This window comes from Calidris pugnax, unplaced genomic scaffold (assembly GCF_001431845.1).
Source record: "Calidris pugnax isolate Ruff unplaced genomic scaffold, ASM143184v1 scaffold82, whole genome shotgun sequence".
NCBI classification, from domain to species: Eukaryota; Metazoa; Chordata; class Aves; order Charadriiformes; family Scolopacidae; genus Calidris; species Calidris pugnax.
In genome coordinates, this window is record NW_015090833.1 from 1,778,156 (window position 1) to 1,801,587 (window position 23,432).

Here is a 23,432-nt window from a genome sequence, read left to right on the forward strand (position 1 = left end):
CAATATTTCGCCCTCATCAATCAGTAGGAGGAGATTAAAACTAAACGCAGAGTGCTTAATTAGTGCTCAGGCCAGCCCTGAGGACTTTTTCCTTCCCTGTAATAATCATACAGGTATAAACGCTAGAAAATACCCAATTCTGCCCGCAAAAAGGATGAGGGATGTGGAGCATATGGGCGCCAACATTCTGAGGGAGATGAGGATTAATAATTCCCTAAAAAGAAACATACCTCAAGTTGGCTTAATGGATTTAGAGCCACATCTTCTCCCAAACATCTGCCTGAAGGAGGTGGGCAGGTGATTAGAGGCTTCCATATTATGAAGCAAATAAGGAATCCCAGAAAGGGTAATTCGCTACCAAAATAGCTCCCTGTGCACCTCATACGCTCCCACCACAACGCTGAACAGGAGTGAGCAGTCTCTTTGCAACCCTATATCTATTATTTCACAGAAATGCCCGCACAGGGCTCTATCCTCACCTAACCCTGCCCCTCAAAGCCAGCCAGGCTGCTGGGGTTCGTCAGGAACACGCCTGGGGGCACAGAGAGGAGAATTAACCACCAGTTGTATATGCTCCCAGATTATAGTCCCTTCCAGGGTATGATTTGCTCATACCCACCTCCTCCTTTTAAATTCCTGAGAGCTCTGCTGGTTTGAGAGTTCAGTGAGGGGGGTGCTCGGGGGCTCCTGAAGGAGGAATATTTTACTAATAGGAGGGTACCAGCCCCGACTCCTGGGCAGAAGCCACAGATACCTGCAGAGGGAGATACCCAGACGGCCCACGACCCCTCACTAATGCACACACACACTTTTTACCACATAAATGACAAGGAATTTTCCTGACACGGAGGGGGAGGCCAATCGCTCCCCTGGCACCACCCACACACCTCTTCTGGGCAAGAGAAGATGGCAGCAGCAACGAGGCAAACAACCTTGCCCTCAAACCGCTCCCGACATCCCAAAGAGCAATATGAACTCCTGTCTGCAGCTTAGCACGGAGAAGGAAAATCAACTAAATTCAGAAACATTTGAAAACGAGTAATCCAAAGGGAAGGCAGATTCCCACCGCTGCAGCTGGGTTCCCGGCTTTGCCATCTCTGCCTCCCGGCCTGCAGCGGGGTACCACGCTCTGCAGCATCACTTGACAGAGCACAGACAGGAAAATGCGACAGAAAAAGCTGTAGGGGAATAGGAAGAAACCGGAGCTGGAACACTCCAACCACGGATGAAAAAAAGGCACAGAGAAACACCAGAGAGCAATCTGGTCCAGTGCATGAAATGAAAACCCCTGATTCCCGATTCCTCCTTTTGCCGAAGACTTATTTTGGTGTGTGTCAGTTCTCAGAGGACCATTTTATTTATTTTTTAAGATTCCTTTTAACCCAACTATTTTACATTTGTTTTGTGTTGGAATTCAACTCTGTATTGAAAAAGCCTATGACAAACGGCTTTCCTTTGAACTCAGGAGATGTCAAAAATCCCTACCGGGAATGTAAGCCCAGCACACAGCCCAGCTGAGCAACAGGATCACAGGGAGCTTGAAATGCTGCTCCGTATTTCCAGATAGGATTGAACTCCATCCTTCCGGCATTCTGAAGTTTTGGCCAATTATGTTGTCACCTTTAGCAGTGTCATACAGAATTATCACTCGGCCATTGAGACAGTGCAAGATACCCAACTGTAAAATAGTTGCGTGCCTCTATTGAAAGCCAAGAGAAAGCCAGTTCTTAACACAAAGAACAACAAAGCACCCAAAAATTAGTTGCAGAAACTTAGACAGAAATTCTAAAGCTTAACAAAATGATCAAGGTTTTCCCAAAACATTTTCAGATTTTCCTTCCTCTTCTAGTCCTCCATTAATTCAGGCATCACGTCCAGTTCTCCCTTCCCTCCGCAGCAAGAACAGCTACTTCTTTTCTCCAAGTCAAGCACAAGAGAGACCTCTAAATGTTTTTAAATATCAAAGAACAAAACAGTTACACGGGGAATCAGCAGTGACCTGTTGCTCTCCAGCGTCTCCTAAAACAGACTCTGTAACACAATTTAAATTTTCTCTCCTCTGCACAAGTGACACGCAACAAATTTTATGTCTGTATTTTAACGGTGCAGGAGATGTTGCTGCACTCCTCAGAAGGCACCTCAACATGACAGCTGCTGAATTAAAATCGTCCTGCAGCACAGGGCTGGTAGAACAATGAGGCTTAAACCTATGGATGCATGAGAAAGAAGTTTGGATAAAGAGTGGAAATGGCTCTAGAGCACAATGGTTTAAAAATCCAAGCTCTGTATTTTTAAAAATTAAGATGAACATTTCCATTTTACCACTTAGGTTTCTTTTTAGAGCATTATTTATGACAGAATTCATAGAATAATGGTTAAAGTTGGAAGGGAACTTAAAGATCATCCAGTTCCCACCCCCTGCCCTGGGCAGGGACACCTCCCACCAGACCAGGTTGCTCCAAGCCCCCTCCAACCTGGCCTTGAACCCCTCCAGGGATGGGGCAGCCACAGCTTCTCTGGGCAACCTGGGCCAGGCTCTCACCACCCTCACAATAAAGAATTTCTTCCTAATATCTAATCTAAATCCACTCCCTGATCCAGAGTCCCTCCCCATCTCTCCTGGAGCCCCTTTAGGCACTGGAAGGCCATTATAAGGTCTCCCCGGAGCCTTCTCTTCTCCAGGCTGAACAACCCCAGCTCCCTCAGCCTGTCCTCACAGAAGTGCTCCAGCAAGATTCTTTCAGCATTGTTGTTTGTACAGTTCACTGAAGACGAACTGTAACACAACTGAAAAAAAAAAATATGCTGTGGATAATTATTGCCGTGAAGTATGATTAGGGAATCCCATGGTTTGTGGGGTCAGACAACGCTGATGGATGGCACGGTTCTATTTTACGAAGTGGTCACCCGGGCTATTGACCAGCCACACCAAGGGATCCCCTCATTCCGTTTTATAATCTGAGTTTCCCCAACGAAACGTCCTCAATTCTGCAATATCCTGCTACGATGTGTAAACAGGGAGCTATAAATAACCAGGGAAGAACAAGGAACAAGCATGTTAATGTTTGCATATGTGTTACTTGCAGGTCCCATATTTTATCCCAAGAAACAAATATCATGACAAGCTACACAAAGCCATTATGCTCTGACTAACAGAGCTCAGATGGCGTGTTTATCAACGCGATGATAATGCCATTGCAAAGCTGTAGTTAAGGTTATGCGTCAGGGTTTCTATTATCAAGAGATTACAGCTTGGCAGGAAAAAATTTGCTACCGCGTGCTGAAATTCAGCACCCCGGGTTTTAACCGGGAACTGAGGCTCCCAGACCAGTTTTCTTCTTACTGCAGAAAGCTAAAATAAAACTGTTTGTGACAGCATGCGAGAATAACATCTAGTACAAAATAACCTGCTTAATCAATTTAAGAATTTCCAACTGAAACCTCACAGGCTTCAGAAAAACCAGCTGACCCTGATAAAACTGTAAATTCATAACTGCTACTAATGTGTCTCTTCTGAGGTGCTGCTTCCAGCAGGTTTAGATCAAATGAATGTTCTCTTAAGAAAATCCATGTGCTATTTCATTCCCTTCCCATGCCTTCCACCTGGTCAATTAGTGAAGAGCATGTTGTAATACAATATATTTACAAACACACAAACACAGAGCCTTTTCTGTTCCTTCTTAATCCAGGAAATAAGGACTTTCCCCCCCCCTCAATCTTTTTATAAAAAGAATAATCTCCTCTGTAGAGCATGTCCAAGAACACTATGTTCTTACCTCAACCTTTTCCTTAATTATGAGCATAAAAAAATGGAAGATTTTGCTATCATGAAACCAATAGGCACAGGGCACGTTTTGAAATGCCCAAGGCTTCCTAGGCAGATGCCAACTGAAGTTGTCACTATCGGCCATATTCAATGTGTCATTTTAAGTTTTATTTTCAATATGGTAGGAAAAATTATAGGGCTTTAATAGTTAACAGCAAATAAATGCTAAATGTAGAAAAGCTTCTTTATTTCTTAGATTTCACAAGATGAAAAATTATGACAGTTGTTCTGAAGAGAAAGTGGGATCTGGTTATATCTGCAAAACTTCTGGTAACTGTGCAGCACATTTATAGATTGCCCCAAACGATATGGGTTTTTTTAGCATGCAGGCATTGTACATGTACACTAGCTGAATTTCAGTGCACAGAGTACATTTTATTAAAAGCCTGACTGAATTTTAATGTTAAATTTCACTCACGTGTGTACAGTGCACATAAAGGCATTTGCCAATAATGTTAAATGATATTTACTGTCCTCCAAAACCAGAAGCATCCCCATGGTTTCCTTAAGGCGACACAGTTTAACCTAAGGATGTCAGGTATCTCTTACAAAAACATAAACTGGTGTTATTCACATTTTTTTTTCTTTTTTCACCAAACTATTCCTGGCTGTAGCAGAAAATGATGCTAGTATTTACTGCATCTCTACCTCAAAGGAATTCTATATGCTCAATAACAGACAGGACCAAGTACTGCCTGGTAAGTAATTCCATCAAGGGCAAAAAGCGGTACTTTAAGTTACAGAAAATGCAGCTGTCACACATATCCGAGCTGTCCTCAGAACCCAGCTAACCTCTGCAGACACACAGTGGGCTTATTTAACTCTTTCCACGAGCTGCTTTGTTCCCTGAATGCTCTTACACAGAGGAAAAAAGAGAAAGAGGGGGAAAGACCCTTTGGCGGGGGTAGAGGAGAGGGCAGCAGGGAGAGATGTTCCACAGAAATTCCTTGGCCTAAGGAAGCACATCCTCAGAGCAACTTGGCATGAACAGGGCTTGGGGAATCACAGAATATTCTAGGCTACACCAGTAGCACGTAGAACGAGGAACAAGCATGATGGCTCACCTGAAACCTCTGTGAAAATAAATCCATCAGTCCACTGGGAAAGAGGAACTATCAACAAAAACCTCCAGTCAGGCCCCTGGTATGTTCCTTTAACATGCCCTGCTGCTGGGAGAACAGGATATGCTTCAACCTCATCTGAACTTCATTTTATTGTTTCCTGTCACTCCCGTAACTCTGCTTAATGTTTTTTTAATTTAATTTTGAAGTAGTGAGAGATTTTACCCTCAGCATTAGATACTGGTGCTGTTGTGTGTTACATCAGTTAACAGCACAGCTTGCAAAAAATCACCTCGCTGGCAAACTTGTTGAACAGAAAGACCCCAAAAGCTTTCCCTAAATTCCTCTGCGTGTTGTTTCACAGACCTCAGTGCCGTAGCAGAGATGTGAGCAGATCTCAACCACACAAGCAGAAGTAGATATTTGTGGAAAATCCCACGTTCCTGCTGTTTCTTCAGCATTACCTGCCTTTAGCCTGTCTCAGGTGCTCTCAGGTTCAGTTCTCTGCTCTGTCCCATCTCTAACCATAGCACCTCTTCATCTGCTCCTGCAGGAAGCAGTAGAGAGGTTTTTTTGGTTTAAAGTATCCCTTACCTTATATACTTAGTCAATTTGCTTATTTCAACAGATTGTGACCTTAGTTCAAAATCCATAAAAAACCCAAATCAGCTTCCTTTTAATAGATACTGGTCCATTTATTTTTCTTGTAAATTTATTTTAATGTAGTAATTCTATTGTTTCAAGACAAAAATTGTTCTCTAACCTTCGTGGTAATTTGAAAATAAAATTCTTTTTCACCAAGTCCTCTTACTCAAAGATATTATGGAAAACAGAAATATTTTGATGGTATTCATTAGATACCAACCTATATTAAAAGGCATTAATGTTCTCCTTGGATACTCAAAGCACCTCTTCAGAGCACGCTGCCTCGCCAGCCATCCCCACGTGATAAAAATCTGATAGTCCTTAGGCCATATGCCTGTAAGACCAAGTATCCTCTATAAACAAACTGACAAGGAATATATCAGCTGAAAGGCTTAAAGGTGCCAAACGATTAGCTTTCCCTCCCAATCGGATTGCTTTGTCTTCCTGAAAAATTCTCCTGAAGAATTAAACCCTACCTCACCCTGTAAGGGATTCAACACCAAAGCATTACAGGGGGGCAGAGGCACACGACGTCCACCAGAGCCTGTGTTCCCTGTATCCACAGCCACACACCCAGACGGAAAGTCATTAAACAGCCTCCCTCGAGGGACTGCCAAAAGATCCTGAAATGATAATGATCCCCCTTCCATGGTGCTGCACTGTTAGCTTTTGTTTTGAACAATAGATCTCCCATGATACCTCTCGCTTGCTGAAAATATTGGTATTAAGTGAGCATGAGCACAGCTGTGTGTAAATTACATATATAAACAGATTAGATTTGTATATTTATACTGGATGCAAACACATTAATAGCACATTTGCATACACAGTTGGCTAAATGAGATTGCATGCAGAGCAGGATTACTGGTTACAAACACATTTATTTAGAATTTTCAATAAAGTATTTATACTGCCATTCAAGAGGTCAGAGTGGATTCATCATCCTGTCTCTCCTCTTCCCCTTCTCAGTAGTACGCAAAAACACTCTTGTCAACACGCCTTCCACATGGCCAGTCCCTCCTCACAGGCTCAAGTGGCAGAAGAAACTGAACTGGGGTCTCCTACCTAAAGGTTACCCAAATTTCCTTCAGTTTAGTTCATTAAAGGTGATGTTTTCGGGGGTAGGACTTCTACGTTTGACCACAGCACGAACTACTCCCTAAACACCAGTTTATGAAACTCTTCCTCTCCCTTCTCTGTTAAACGCCAGGGATCAATGCACTGGGATGTATGAAAAGCAACAGGATATTGAAGGTGACACAACAGCTCTTAGACGTTTTCGAAGCTGGGGGAGAACTCAACTATTCCTTCAGCCCGGGCTCCGAGGTGTCAGGGCACCACCAGCCCTACGTGCCAACCCCAGCTTTATTCTACCATCAGCGTTTGAGCAGAGCTATTCTTATAGAGAGATTTCAGGTTCACCCACAGCAGTGGGCAAAGCTTTGATTCACTTTCTGCATTGTACCTCTTTCTGCCCGAGAGCCTAGATGAGAAAGAGAAAACAAAACAGCAAAAAAAATATAAAAAAATCAATTATGCCTAAATGAGGAGCCTTTATTTTTGCTCTAATTGTGCCCTCTGATTATGGGCTGGGGGTGCTTTCGCTGCGCGTCCCTGGCTAATGATCCCAAGTCTGTCTCTCTCTCCCTCCCCACTCCACGTTCCCCGTCGGTTCCTGTTGAAAGGTCCACTCCTGCCTCTCGGGTTCGCCGCACTCGCAGCCCCGACCATAAATCATCTCCCAACCTGCTCCTGGAAAGGCAGTGGCCAAGGCACCATGGCTCCGGCCCGGGGTTGCCAGGCAACCTGCTCAGGAGGGATGGATGCCTGGGATCCGCTGACAAATGGCCAAGTGGCTGCAACAACGGGCTCCTCTCTGTCAAAAAAATAAATAAATAACCCCCCCCCACACACACACACCCCCTCCCGTGTTTGGGAGAAGTGCCTCCTCCTCCTCCTCCTCCCCCGCCTCCGCGCTGCGCGAAACACGGCGTGATTGTAAAATCAAAATCAAAAGGCTATTGTAATGAACACACACTTCCTGCTCAATTACTAATTGTTCAAAAGCTGCGGGGAGGCTGCGATCACACAGCGTATGGCAACAGAAATGTGATCCGGTAAACGAGATAAAGTCAACAGCACGCCAAGAAACCTGATCTAAGAACAGCCTGCAGTGGCACATCAGAAGCTGATGCACACATCAAAAAAAAGGCTGGATATTAAAGCAGCAGCAGGAGGAAAAAAGGAGGAAAAAAAAAAAAAAAAAAAGAAAGAAAACCTGACTTTACTTTTCCTGAGCTCTGGAAGGGGTATTTGATAAACAACCTTGGCTCTTTGGAAAAACAATTTGTGGATTATTAGGAGCATTATTACCCATCGTAACACTGCGGCAGTCGCGTGGTCCCACATTTCAGCAGCAAGAAGAGGCAGGGACAGATGAGCACTCTCATTTGAAGACTGCTCAGTTTGCAATTTGCTTTCCTCTAATAAAGTAAGAGTGGGCAGAGGAGGCATTCATTTTTCCACACCAGGTCAGGAGACCTCACCCGTTGGGGCACGGAGACAGAAGGCCCAGCTGCAGGAAGATCTTCCAAGGAGCAACAAGTCCTGAAGCTCCAGGAGGCTGGAAATAACAGTCCCTCAGGATTCTCACACCTCTCCTCTAACAGACATGCAGAAGGCAATTAAATTGCACACACAGGCAAGCATTTCCTTATTCTACTCAACTTAATCATTTTCACCAGCAAGAAACTCAGTTGGTGAACTTGCCCACGTTTATATTCAAGTGCCCCTGACAAACCTTCTGCTGACAGGCACTAAGGGTCCACCTCTGCAGGGACCACAGGCAGATCCAGATGTGTGCCACGCTCCAGCTGCTCACAAAGCCTCCCCAAAACTCACGCTCTTCCGTGATCTTCAGAAAACAATCGTGTTACACATCTCCAAAGCCAGGTTTCACACAGGGAGTCTAAGACTGTGCCCTTCTGCAGGCACAAACCCTAAAAGCCAAACTGGAGGCCGCCTTCATTAACCAAAAAAGAGCCTTCTATTTATACAACATTATCTGTAGATTGTTGTCTCCTGCCGTCAACAGTTTCCCAGTGCTGCAAGCAAAGCTAAAATGATTTGAGTGTGTTTTTACACAAATGATTCCTTAAAGATGCATTTGAAGAGTTAAAGAGAACAAAGGTCTGGCACATTGTGACCCAGAGAAGCAAAACAATATGCTGCTGCCAAGAGACAACAGAAAGCTTTTGATTAGACTTCAGATTGCCTGTTTCTGTACACAAAGAGATTCATTTCTGATTGTTATTTTAAACTGCTGTTAAAATGCTAATATACAAAAAGCCTTCTTATACATCAGAACTAAAGAGCAAGTAAAAAGTTGGACAAAATGTTCCATTTCAAGGACATACTTCCTTTCCCATGTGAAATCTGGAAGGCCCTCCCTTTAATGTAGGGCAAGTAGTAGAAATTCAGCTCTTAACCTGCAAACTTCAAGCTAAAAAAGCTATTTGCTTTTCATTTCTCCGACTCACCCTCACCCAGACTTGGTAAAAACACATTTCCTAAAAAATTATTCCTAGTACCAATTGTTGTTGGTTTTTTGAACAGGATAAAACTAGTCAAAGTATAGAATCCAAATGCAGAGATAAAGATACATACAAAGCAACACATGCAACATGAACCAAAGCAGAAAAGCAGCACTTGTGGAATATAAGCACTGCTCTGCTGGACCACCTTTCCTCCCAAGGAATGGTTCTCATGCATCAATTTGGAGTATTAACCTTTCTTTTTCCTTACATACTCTGAATCTCAAATATCTGTACCAAAAGCTGTGATGCCAGTGCACTAAGTTATGAATATTTTCTTGAATAATGCCAACATCAGAATGTAGAGCATCTTCCACAGGGCTCCTCACCGTTACTGGGCAGAAACAAGCCAAAAGGAAAACATCCTACATTAGCCTCCTGTGATGCCAGTGCACTAAGTTATGAATATTTTCTTGAATAATGCCAACATCAGAACGTAGAGCATCTTCCACAGGGCTCAAGATGCTCCTTATGGCTCCTCACCGTTACTGGGCAGAAACAAGCCAAAAGGAAAACATCCTACATTAGCCTCCCTCTGAATTTCATTCTCCTCATCCTGTTTTTCTTAACAAGAGGATTTTTACTCAACTTACAATACCGTAGGGAACACCACTCCGCTCGTGCTAACACAAAGCAGATCTCCATTAAATCATCAATACTCAAATGCCCGTTCTAGGCAATAACACGGGTGGGTGAACACAGATCCACACCAGCCCCCAACCCACCAGCCGCAGTTCGGCATCGTCAGCCCACAAGGGCTAATAACCAACAGAAAATAAGCTTCCACTTGAGCTCTTTTCCTTAAACATCAGAACATTTCCATTTTCCCTATCTTTTCCCCCAGAAAATGTTCCTTTTTGTTACACCCAGCATGGCGTTCTGAAAATACATGCCCGTTTACTCAAGTTTAACACTATTACGCAAGCCCGAAGTTGTTCTCTTTCACTGCAACATTTTTTTGTGTCCTTTCAGTCAATTTGTAACACTAAGCACAAAAAAGCAGCGCTCAGACTACTTGAAATACGCTGTGCGATCCTTTCAAGACTCGAACAGAGTATTTCTAGTGGAAGTTCCCTATTGCAGAAATATTGCTCCACTGGGATTTCAACCATTATTGTCAATTATTCTGGAGACTATTTCTGCCTTCAAACAGTGGCTTTATGCAAATGACAGAAGGAAACAAATAAAACCACTTCAAGAGCAATGAACAAATCCCAAGAATAATGAGACAAAATGGTGGCAAGAATCCCCAAGGAAATTATCCATATAGAGAGGAAAAAATATTTCTGTAGGTGACTTGGCCAAGTAAATAATTAAACAGCAGGGCTGTTGACGGCACCAGCGTCCAGGTCTGAGCTCAAGCACCAAGATACAAACTCCAGTTTGTGACCCCTCCTGAAATGACATCAGGCAACCTCCACAAACTCCCTGAATTTCTCTCAGGATCGCTCTGCCACCCACTGCAGTGCAGTCAAGAGATACCCAGGAGTGCAAATCTGGATGTAAGAAATACTAGTGATGACAAAATCAAATTCCAGGCTGAGACATAGCCCCGGTGAGAGACCTTTCCTCTATCAAGCACAAAGCAAACTTCCTCCTGTGACAGCAGCTCTTCATCCTGTCAAGTTGTTTACAAGAAAAACAGGGTGTTCTGATGTGCTTCAATGTGTTTTAACGATTTTTAACTATTTAGTTACAGAAAAATGAAAATTTAGTAATTGCCATTTTCACCTAAGATGACACAGTATCGGAATACCTTGAATAAATACTTACAGACCCACATCCTTTGACATTTTTATAAGAACTGAACACCCAAATCTGGCAGTCAAGTAAGTTAATGAAGTCTTTACTTCAGCTGTGCGGCACAGTCTGACCCAGCAATGTAGCAGTTCCTAGGAGGAGTGGTAGCATTAACCTCCAATTTCCAAGACCCCATGCTGAAATCACATAATGTAGCCTTCTCCTTAAATAAGGAAGTAAAAAAGCCTAACCTTTTTGCAGGACTATGACTGATTGCTAATTAAACACTGTCTTCATAGCCTTATATTTAAAAGAATCAGAATGTAATGAAGAGCACCAACATGAATTCATTTGGTAACGTGAATGATAGACTTCTGCAACACAACCATCCAATTACTGAGGAAGATGCTGGCTCATACAGTGATCTTGGCAGTAACATAGAAAAATAACTTTAAAAAGAATCAGAAGATTCGTAAGTTCCCTTGTCTTTTGGGTAAGGGACTCTGAATATAAACAGCTACTAAGCGGGAGGGGGGAGAAACAGTGCTGAATGTGGAAAAAAAAGTGACTCACAAATAAGAAAGAAAAAATATTTGATAGTGAAGGGCCAGAAATGCATCTCTGAAAGGTGAACACAGGGAGAGGAATCCTGAAAGGTAGATATCTGGGGGGAGGGAGGCGAGGGGGACGTGGCGCTGAGACTGTGGAATTACCTCCCCAGACACGTAGGGCTGGACAATATCTTCCGTAACAGATAAATGAAATATGCACCCTAATAAAACAGAGGTGCCCTCTTTTGCCTTCCCCAATTTGTAACAAATGGAATGTTTGATTTGAGTGTTTGAAGTTATTCCAGTGCAGTGGCGGGTAATACGCTGTGATGCTTATTTATTAGCTCCTCTAAATGCATAAGCCCCTGTCTGATCAATCTCCCCATGTAGCCTAAAAGCTATATAAATCTGAGCGGATACTGAGGGGGAGGAGGAGGAAAGGAAGGAAAGGAACAAAAGAAGAAGAAAAAAAAAAACCCACAGTGGATCACGCACAAGTGGACAGGGAAACAAGTGAGATATCAAGAGGCCAGTAAAAGCTGAAGCAAAAACCACAAACCCAGCAGCTACGTGCACTTTGAGCCTTTACCACAATATATTCAAAACCACAGGGCACATGAAAGCACAAAAGCAAGGCTGGAGGAGGAACACACAGTAGTGGTTTTTAAACACGCCCTCGTGAGCCCTGATGAAGACAACCCATCTTCCTCCCCACGGAAACCCCACACGTTTGTATGACAACAGCTCAGAGTTCAGCGTTCTCCGCTCTAGCACCAGCAGGTACCAAGTATCTCTCTGGATCGAGTCCTCCTTTGCTGTCAAGTTCTTTTTATGGCAGTACAATCATTAGCTTTACTGGCACCGTTAGCCTCGTAACTAATTAGGAAACTTGGATGGATGCAGAAAATGATTAATATTTAGTCACTGTGCGTCTACTACAGAAGCAGCCTATTATCAAACAAGTGACACCTCCACAAACTTAAATTAAATAATGGCTCCCAGAGAGGATTCGGAGCCACCGACAGAACGGCAAGTGATTTAACTAACGTGAAGCTGAGCAACTGGTGATGGATCACAGTTTCTGCACTCGCTCTGTTACAGCCTGTAATAGAACAAATGATCATTTTTCAGCCTAATTGAATATGGCCGCCCCGCTTATACACAAAAAGGGAGACAAAGCTATATAATTTGCTTCATTAAAATGCATTTTTATGTCGTCTGAAAGATTAAAAAAAAAAATTGGTGCTGTTGATAGGGAAGATTAGAAAAATAAAATTTATCATGCAAACAGAACTTGCAAATGAGGTGTGTTTTGGCATTCGCACTGCTTACGCTTGCGCAAGAAAGATAAGTCCTGAGCAGTAAAGCACACAGAGCATCCATATTGTGACAGGAATCAAAGTTTCTTAAATAAGAATTATGTCACTATACCAATTTGAAGAAGCTTTTTGCCGTTTTCTGCTGCAGTGGCCATTGGGCCTTACTCCATAGTTCTCAGATAAGCTGTGAGGCAGAACTGCCAGGTATCCAGTGACATTTGAAATGTTTGGGAAAAGTCTTGTTTTTTTCCCATAATTATTAGAAAAATCAAAGTACCTGTTAAAAAGGAGCCTTTTCCAACATTAAGAGTTTCAAGCAAGAGTGCTGCAAATATAACCTTATTTCAAATAGAATCTTAATTGCACTAAAGCTTTCTGAGATGGCACATTTCAGTCCTCTCACACTCCTCAAGCCGGGTGGCAAACCTCGCTGTTCTTCCTCTCCCCGCTCAAACTTTTAGCTTTCATTGCCTGGAGAGGCTGGGAAGAGACCTAGAAACCTGAAGAGTTATTTAAAATGAGTTACCATTTGACACTGGAGAAGAAGTTTGCTTTCTTCCATACTTCTAGCTTGGCCAAAAAAGCACCACAGCCTCTGCCCGTTCTCCACGGAGCATCACTGCTGCCAGGAGACGCTGCCGTGGCAACAACGACCCGTTATGAAGAGCAACCACAGCACCACGATGGAGAACCTGGTGTGTCTGCCCCCCCAGGCATGGAGGCACGGGCTGACCCCATACTGTGTCCCGAGCAAAATACTCTCACCTGGTCCCAGCTCTGCTCATCCCAGGACCTCTTTGACCAACACCCTCTAGAGCTGCAGCTCAGCTTTGGGATTGCCCCCATCCACGTCCACGCAGAATGGAAGGCAAAGCTCAGAGATCCAAACTATCAGCAGGAAAAACTTGCAGGGAAAAAATTAAAAATAAAATAATAATCAAATGTCATCTTACAAAGTTGGAGAAAACAGTAATCTGTCTCTGAACTTGCTTTGTTTTAGGTGTTTTTTTGTGTGTGTAAAGAAAATCTTGTTAACACCCAATTGCCATTTCCTATGGTTTAGATGGCAAATGACTCTTTCAAAATGCAATATTGATTTGCCACATCAAGTAATCCATTCCTGGGCTCTATGTGTTTAATAAAGTATAATCCCAACAGACGTATTCCAAAACAACACACTTTTGCCTATACCAGCTTAGACTAAGCCCAAATTACTTGGAAAGATGGAGATTTCTATCATACACTTAACACTGAAAAATACTAATGATGAAGTACTTTGTTTATCACTATATTATAATTGCACTTTTAGGTATTAAGGAGGTAAGGATCCTGTGGACTAACACCTGCAAGACAGATAAAATTCAACCGAACTACTGAGATGACAGAACTATTGAAATAATTTGAAATTAAACTAAGAACTCTGGATGTTGCTATGATTACAAGCCAATAAACCACTCACCCCTCCTTAACCATTCGAAAAGATGGACCTAAATTTAAATTACACTATTTATAGTGTTTCAAACAAAAATCTTCCAAAACCAGAGCGCTAACCAATATTTCTCATATTGAAATTATAAAATTGTTTTCAAGAGCATTAACTCATACAATCCTAGATGTTGGGGTGCTGGGAGCACAAGTCAGAAACCTGTCTAAGGCCATTTAGTACATTTGTATTCAGAATGGGAAGGAAACTGTGAAATGTATCTTAATTAACACCATCAGTCTTTCAAAAGTCAATCATAGTATTAACAAATATGGATTATCTTTAAAAAAAATAAATCAGAATTTGGAAATTATGTACAAAGAAATGGAGAGTAAATAGGTCAGTGGGGTGTGAGCACAATAGCTTTGATACAGAGTCCTTCTGACATTAATTTAAGAGGCCTTCCCCTAAAAAGACAGACACGGGGCAGAAGAAGTTTTCCTGTGAACACTTCCAGCCACTCACTCGCTTCTGCTGGCTACGGGGAAAGCATCAACCCCAGAAACTCCCAGAATTGAGATGATCCCTGCACTCTCCAGATGCTCGTAGGGCAATGCCATGACTCAGTTTCCTTTTGGAGAAGAACAGGACACAGGACCGGGTTCTATTTAAACCACATTCCGGATCTCGTAGCAGATAAAATCTGACTAAAAGGTCAGGGTGTTGAAGACAGTAGCAGTGTCACTGACCAGAACATCATCCGACGGGGAGGAGGAGGAGGGACAGACAGTCCATGCCGCGCGTTACCACGCTTGGGTTATTTTCCTCCCCTGCACAAGGCAGGGTGAATAGTCTTTGTTTCAGCTGCAGTAGTGCTGAGCAGCACAGCTCGGGCTGCTATACATAGAACTTGTAAGATATACACGAACATTCAAACTGACTCCAGCTCTGTTGCTAAGGAACTAGGAAGGATAGCTTTTTTGGCCCTCTTCATTTATAAAATAACCACCTTGCCCTATGGGAGAACGAATGCAATCTCTCAAGTCCCTCAGTGCCTTGTTCTCATTTTTAAATGAACACAGAAGGATGATCGAGAATGCCAGGAAGTGCAAGTGATCTCCATTTTTAAGATGCCCTTGAAAATGAGATGAAAAACATGGTTTCAACAATCAACCGCTGTCGTATTTATTAATCTTTCAAGCAGGGATTCTTTCCCCCTGGCAACAGTGAACTGTGTGGATGTGCTTCTGCCTCTATCACAAACCCTTTTCTGGAGAACAAAACACACCAGCAGCTTCTGAAAGCACCTACAAATTATTTAGTTTATACTGGAGTTAAACTTGGAGTTTAGAGTTGAGCTTCCCGTCCGTCCCCACACAGAAATAGCCCTCTAAGCCGTGGCAACCGGCCAGTGTAAATATTTGTTGTATTATTTTGGGGGATCAGCAATATGGTAAGTGCTTAATAGATAAAAATATACCACACGAAGGCAGAAAGACGATGAATCAAGAAACATATGGCGGTTAAACAAAGCAAATAAAAAAATATGATATTGTTAAGAAAAGACTAACTTATCTGGCAGCTGTGGAAAGATCAAGATTAGCAAAAGCAGCGAAATCACCCATTTTGAAGCCAAGGTCACTGACAGGATTTATAGATTTATCCCTGAAGGCAGCCTTTGCTGAACATGAAATGCCGAAATAATTTTATTTTTTTTTCCTAATCTACTCCCCCCACCCCATTTGGGCTATCTCATTTGCTGGAGGCTTTTAAAATTCATTCCTTTTCACAGCTGGTTAAACAATGGAATCTTTCTGCAAACTAAAAGGACAAAATTGATTGCCCTACACAAACTTTTCTGCACGTATAATTGATTTTTAATTCACTGTCTTATTTCCGAAAGGACTTGACAATAAACTCAGTGCTGTATGTGCAATATTGATCCCTTTAAACAAGGGCTTGGATCAAAGACTGATGCAAGTTAATCACAACCAAAAAGATTGTTATCTTTTGTCTAGAAACCTGTGTTTAAACAAAATTCACCTTTTCTAGCCATATTACACCTTGTATTTTCTAGCTGTACTGCACCTTTGCGTTTTGTAAGCCTGTCAACTGCTAAGTAACCGGAATGTTATGCAATTTTTAAATAATAACTTTTTTTTTCCCCCAAGCAGAATAGTTTCAGCCTTCATTGGTTACTTTTTACTGCAAGGACTGATGGTTCTTTTAAACTCCTTAGAATAAGCTAAGGGAGGACTGTACATCCCCTCTCTTTCTTAAACTAAAATCTTACTTATTTTTCTTCAAATAAAGGTCCTCTAGACCACGGCAATTTGTGTTTGGTGGTTTGGGGTTTTTTTTATCTCAATGCTCAATTAATTTTCAACTGTTACTGATTAACACACTTGCAAATGGCATCAGATGGCTTGATTTCTAAAGTCCAGAAAATGTTAATTTAGTAGGAACTGTCACTCTACTGTGAAGCTGTAAGTGTTTACTTTTTTGTGGATAAAAAATTAAAACTAAGCAGTAACTGATACCTTAACCTTCTAAGCCCACGCAAGTGCTCACACACAGCCTGCAATGCCAACCTGCTTTTGAATATCCCTTGATGATTTTCCACCACCCCCTGACTATTCCAGAGGCTCTGTTTCAATTTTGCTACGAATTACATTTTCTATAGCTGCCATATAAACAGTAAATAAAATTCATGGTATTTTTGCCCCAGTAAGCAGCTCTGTCTTCCAGCGTATCTGAAAAGCCTGGCTTCAAAGGAGTGAGCAATGAAAACAATGTTTTCATGAGCAGATACTCCAAAAAGGGCAGATGAGAGGCATTTGAAGCTTATTCCAGGCAAAGAAGCCAAGCAAATGAGTATGTGGTTTTTGCATAAGTAATTTCTTGACCAGCTAGACTGGATTACAAATACTTGCAAACACGTTAGGAATTGGGTTTGCTGTATCTTGTCATTTCTGGCAGAAGGATCTCCACTTGTATTTTACGAGAAATGAGCTTTATGCTGAAGCCAGGTGTGGATATTTTAAAATTTATGAACTTGTAAATCCACATACATGGCCAATTAAGGTTTATCGCCAGCAAGGATTAACTATCCCTCCACATAAATTTAAGAGGTTGTTTGAATCTAGGTTGTTTACCTCAACTACTCTACATCAAAAGCAATGTAAAATATTTAAAGGGCAGCATATTTCATGATAAAAGCTAGTTATCAAGGACGTCACAGTGTGTCATCGACAGTTCTGCACGGAGATGCACAAGTGAAAAAAAAAAAATCCTCTTCCTAAGAAATACTTAAGAATTTCTGAGAATTTAACATCTCTGAAAAGATGGGACCAAGTGGAAAAAGAAAAAGGAGGAAGTGTCCAAGAGATAATGCAAAACGACTGTTTCACCCAGATTCTCTCTAACTTTGGAAGACACAGCCCTGAATTTCAAAGATGGTTCCATTAGCCTCGCCAGTGTTCCTCATAATCAACATCTGAATGCTAATTAGGAGCACAATTCCATGCAGCAAAAGCATCCCTGTGCAATAAACTGCAACACAGCAGCAGTGAACCCTGCCTGTAGCTAGCATGCATAAGTAAACAGAATTAATAACTACCCAAGTGTGGACGGGTGACTTAATCTGTTTCGATTAGATGCAGCTCAGCCTGAGGCCTTTGTGTTATTTAAAATGTGTTCATCATGTTTAATTAAAAACCTAATAAACTAGAGGTTCTTTTAGTTCTGATTTGTATTTCTCTCTTCTGTAAGCCCTATTGATTTTGTTAGGACTTTTGAGAAAAAAAAAAAAAGACCGAAAAAAGCACATTCTGAATAAAGAGACAAAAACGCACAATCAAATCAGCAGGACAAGAACAGTCAGAACTATTAGATTTCCTTCACCGTTTCCAATACAGGAGGCACACCAGAACTGAAAACCATTTCATTACATTAAGAAAACTTAAGATGAATATAGTGTATTTTGTAAATGATAGCCATTTGATGGGTTATCTGAAATGGAAGTGCACAAAATAAGCTCGTTTTAGGACCCGGAGCAAGCGTAGGGTCAGCACTGTACTGAACATCCCTCAAACTGCAGAAGGCATTTTGCAGAAAAGATTCTGATAGCCATTTGATGGGTTATTTATCTGAAATGGAAGTGCGCACAATAAGCTCGTTTTAGGACCTGGACGGTACTGAACATCCCTGAAACTGCAGAAGGCATTTTGCAGAAAAGATTTTGTCCCAAGAGGGTGGAAATTACGGAGGGACAATTAAGCTTGTGAAATATTTCCACTGAAACCATACCAGGAAATAGGGGTGTTCAATTTAACCTAAACTGAAAGAAGCAAATGATGGTAGTTCCAGATTTGGAACCTGGGAAAGGTAAAGCAGCAAATCACCAGGGCAAGCACCAGAGTTCTCAGACAGGGGCTCAGTTTCAGGTCTGTTGTACTTAACTCCTGATAGACGACAAACTCTTAAGTCTGCATGTTTCAAAACACAATTTCAATGTCAGTTTTGAAATATTTACAACAGGAGAAGAAGAACTGAACCAGCACCATTCCCTTCTTTTTAGGGATTTCTGATGGCTTGCATCAAAAATGCCTGCACTCTGTCAAAGATTAAAAGATATTTTTAGAGGTGACCATGAGATACGGAGTAGAGCTCCCTTCTCTTTGACAATCCCTTGCTCAGTTTTGAGTGAAGCATCTTTGTTTTCTCGGTGTGTTGAAAGCAAGACAAATACTAACTGCCTCTTGTCTCTCCTACAAGCTAAGGTCACACACACAATGACAAGACCAGTGTTTGAGAGACTGGGTGCCACCAGGGCTTTGGGAGTCTAGGAAAGGTGGCTGAAGAATATCGAGGGAGAAATAAGGTTATTCTAATCTCATGTTAGGGACAGATATCCCATGGAACACAAACCCAATGGCTAAGTCAGCCCTCTTTCCAGCTACCCTGACCTTGCTCCAGCAGCATCACATGTCAGACATGGCATTCAATGCCAAGGAAGCTTGGGAGAGGGCACTGCCACCAGCTGTGTCAGAACAGAGGACTTGCCCCATGGCTTCTTCCCAAATAACACACCCACCAGAACTGCACCACTTTCCCTTTGAAACTGCAGCCCAACGCCAACAAGAGTCCACGGGTGATGCTGTGGATGGTGGTCCATGGGGTGTGTGCTTAGAAAGTGCTTAAATACGGCATTATATATGACAGATGCTCGACAAATTTGTCCACAGAAGAAAATTCGTGAGCGTTATGAAAGAAACCAACCCCTCCCCACCAAATCATGGCTGGAAATGGATGTTGTCAGGTGTAGCATAAGTCTTAATAAACAGGAAACAGCTGCTGGTAGAGCTGCGAGCAGAGGCACCAGTGAAGAAGTTTCCTTCGCCACTTTTATTAGGCAGAGTGGAAGGCTGCTTTTCACAGTGTGCCTCTGCATTTGCATACTGGAATAAAAAAAGGTTTAAAAATAGCCCTAGGTTTAGAAGCACAAGGGAGACAGCAAACCTCCGTCTTCATATTTACAGAGCCTTCCATTTAATTCAATCACTGGCAAATTTTATCCTCTGTTTAATTTGATCTAAACCTCTGTAACCACATCATCAGTAGTAAAAATAACATAACTTCCATCCTTTATTTTAATCAGTTCTGATCGCTGCAAACCAGCTCGTACTTAACAGTTTGGTCACAGGCAACGAAGCTGTTTCAATTAACAAGAAAAGCTTTATCTTTGGGCAACAGATAGTCCACAGAGAAAGTTAAAAGCTTTATAAATAAATACATTTTCAATAAATTTGAGTTGTTCACACAGTGTTATATCACAAATACCACCAAAGACTACAGAGACCTGTACTGGACACAGCACTGCTACTGTGTGCATGAGAAAATCAACCACATTAATCACCCAGCAGAGTGGAAACGGACCCAAAATACTCATGGCAAGTAATAGAGCAACCAACTTAGAGAGGATTTTTGACTTAGGGAAGTTTTAAGAATTAGTTTTGTACTAAGTCAGTTCTTTCCCTACATCAAAGTGACCACACTTCTACCGCAGTTGCTTTTGCCCAATGACTTGACGTTGCCACAATGGTCCTTTCCCCCACACACCTTCCCTGCAACAGGGCTTTTCCAATGCTCACCTTAAAAAACTAGAAGAAACATCAACTTCAGAGTAACAAAAGGGGGAGTGTGGCTTTTTTGGGGTCCAGAGGCATGGCAGGGGGCAGAATGTGATTCCAGGAATGGACAAACAGAGAGAACAAAAGCCATGATTTACGTTATTTCAATGGCCCCAGGCCACAGGGCCTTTCTCAGGTAAGGAGTTGAGCTAGCAAAGCTTTGTACCCCGTGTGCTATCTGCTTGTTTATACAAGGTGTAAAAATTAAATCAGCTGGGCCACAAGAAGAGATTCATTCTAAGTCCAGCTCAAAAAAGGAACATGGTTTGGGCCTTTCCCTTCCCTTAAACGTGTGTCTCTTGGATTATCAGGTGGCCACGTTACTACAGGCTTTCATCACTCGCCATCATTACATGGGGGGGACACATAATAAGGTTCTCCCTAAAATTTAATTTTGACCAGACGTTGGGTTTGACACACCAGTGTTTTCTAAAAAACACTTTTTTGGGGAGTTCCTATGCTGTTTAGCACCCCATGTATCACACAGAAAGATTTTTCCCCCGTTTCACAGAGCCAACAAGGAGGAAACTTCCCCTGGCAGTCTCAGGAGCGCTCAGAAGTGCAGCGCAGCTGCTTTAATCTGGAGTGTTCTGCAAACTCCCAGGGACAAACGCGCTATGAAGTTGTGCAGGTGGAGCTTAGCTGTCTATAAATAAGAGCACAGTTTGATCTCTGGCTCTGCCGAGGCTGGAGGGCTGCCAAATGTTTCTGGAAACTTGGATGGAACAGAACAAGAACAAATACGATAAAATGAGCGGAGCCTGACAATGATTTATAGAGTCAATGATCATTATTCTGTACTCACAGTGTTTGCACTTTTGGAGTAATGTTTCATTTTTCAATAAACTTTGCTTTTTTTCTTATTCGTAAGGCTCTATTCTCCATCATTTAACACAGACTGCTCATCAAACCCCCCCGAGCTGCAGCAGCTATGGCATCCACAGCACAGTGCAGCTGATGGAAAAAAACAAGGAGACTGAAAAAAAAAAATCTACACAGAAAAAGAGGTGTTAGTGCTGTACAATTCAACCATGAACACGGGAAAGAATATATGCAGAGAAAACAGAGGTTAAAACAATAACTTAAACACAGGGCGGAGCACTTGAAGTATTTGTTCTGACAGTTGGCTCCCTAAATAAAACTCCTTTTTATGACAAGATAACCATAAAAAGTATCAGGAAAGCGTGTTCTAGGCTTTTTACTCATCCTCTCCTTCGCTTTGCTGCCGGTGTTAGCACATGATCCTCTTTCACTCTACGACTTCAGGCAGTCTCTTACCACAAAGGCTCTTTGTTGGATTTTAGAATAAGCCTACTTTAATACGGGTTTATATGGCCTGCCCTACCCCTAATCTAGCTCTTGCAAAAAGGTTTACATAAGGAGAGAGCAAGCACACATAATTCATTGGAATAACGCCCTGAAAGACACTCAGAGAGACTGGAGCTTAAAAAAAAAGTCTCTCCAGCCACTGTCTGAATAATTAAAAAATGCTAAGAGACCACGAAAGCTTCACCCATTATTAATAAATTCTATTTTATAGCACTATTGCAAATTTATTAGTTGCTTAACAAGACCACAACATTTTTATTTCTATTTACTTCTTCAAGTACTTTACCAATTACCTAAGTAACTTAAAAATTAATTAACTCAAAGGAAAAACAAAACAAAAAACTTCTCTGCTTAAAAATTAATTCAAAGGAAAAACAAAACAAAAAACTTCTCTTGTCACTGTCACATAGTTGGCTCCCTAAATACAACTCCTTTTTATGACAAGATAACCATAAAAAGTATCAGGAAAGCGTGTTCTAGGCTTTTTACTCATCCTCTCCTTCGCTTTGCTGCCGGTGTTAGCACATGATCCTCTTTCACTCTACGACTTCAGGCAGTCTCTTACCACAAAGGCTCTTTGTTGGATTTTAGAATAAGCCTACTTTAATACGGGTTTATATGGCCTGCCCTACCCCTAATCTAGCTCTTGCAAAAAGGTTTACATAAGGAGAGAGCAAGCACACATAATTCATTGGAATAACGCCCTGAAAGACACTCAGAGAGACTGGAGCTTAAAAAAAAGTCTCTCCAGCCACTGTCTGAATAATTAAAAAATGCTAAGAGACCACGAAAGCTTCACCCATTATTAATAAATTCTATTTTATAGCACTATTGCAAATTTATTAGTTGCTTAACAAGACCACAACATTTTTATTTCTATTTACTTCTTCAAGTACTTTACCAATTACCTAAGTAACTTAAAAATTAATTAACTCAAAGGAAAAACAAAACAAAAAACTTCTCTTGTCACTTTCACATGCTGCCTTGCACCCTATCAGATTCTTTTCATGTATCTGCCTGGTAAGTTTACGTGACAAGTTGAATTTCTAACCCCAATATGGTACATAAGAGAGAAGAAGCTCTTCCAACAGGGAAAAGTAAAAACCATAAGCGAGTCTGAAGTTCTTCTGTGATAAATATTTTATCATAACTAACTTCCAATCATCTGATTGTCTATTTTAGTGCACATTGCAGCCTAATTATTGAGCTAGGAAATAGAACATTTTCACAAAACCAGACATGCCCAGTCAGCCTCCTAAAGTGGTACCATCTTCTTACATGTTATATCTCACATAAATCTATTCTGTTAAGCACAATTACCGTCTTCTTACATGTTATATTTCACATAAATCTATTCTGTTAAGCACAATTAACATCAGCATTAAAATGCAAAATATTTTTAGGATGTAAACCAAGTGAACTTGTTCAGCATTTCTCCTAGTTATTGAAAAGGCACAAGTTTTACCTTTCCACCCCCATTTTTTTTTTTAACAGTTAAGTACTTGTGTGCTGGCTCAAGCTGCAAGGTCTGGAAAGCAAAGGGTTGTGATGCATTTGGAATCCAAACGCCGCTAGAAAATGCATCTTGTGTTTAATGCAGTATTTAAGAATCTCTTTGTTTACAAGGTGTCAGCAAATTAAGATTCTATAATTTGCTCCCAACTTCACATGATTTATTTTGGTTTACAACCCTACAGAAAACTGTTTCATAAGCACGGTTGCATTATATCATATGTATAAAAATTAAGCCAGCA

General features: G+C 41.5%; 1 protein-coding gene across 4 annotated transcripts in view; it reads right to left on the bottom strand.

Annotated features, from left to right (window-relative positions):
- The window catches only part of RERE (arginine-glutamic acid dipeptide (RE) repeats), a 165,003-nt gene that overhangs the window by 51,973 nt on the left and 89,598 nt on the right, over positions 1 to 23,432 (bottom strand). The window lies entirely within an intron of this gene.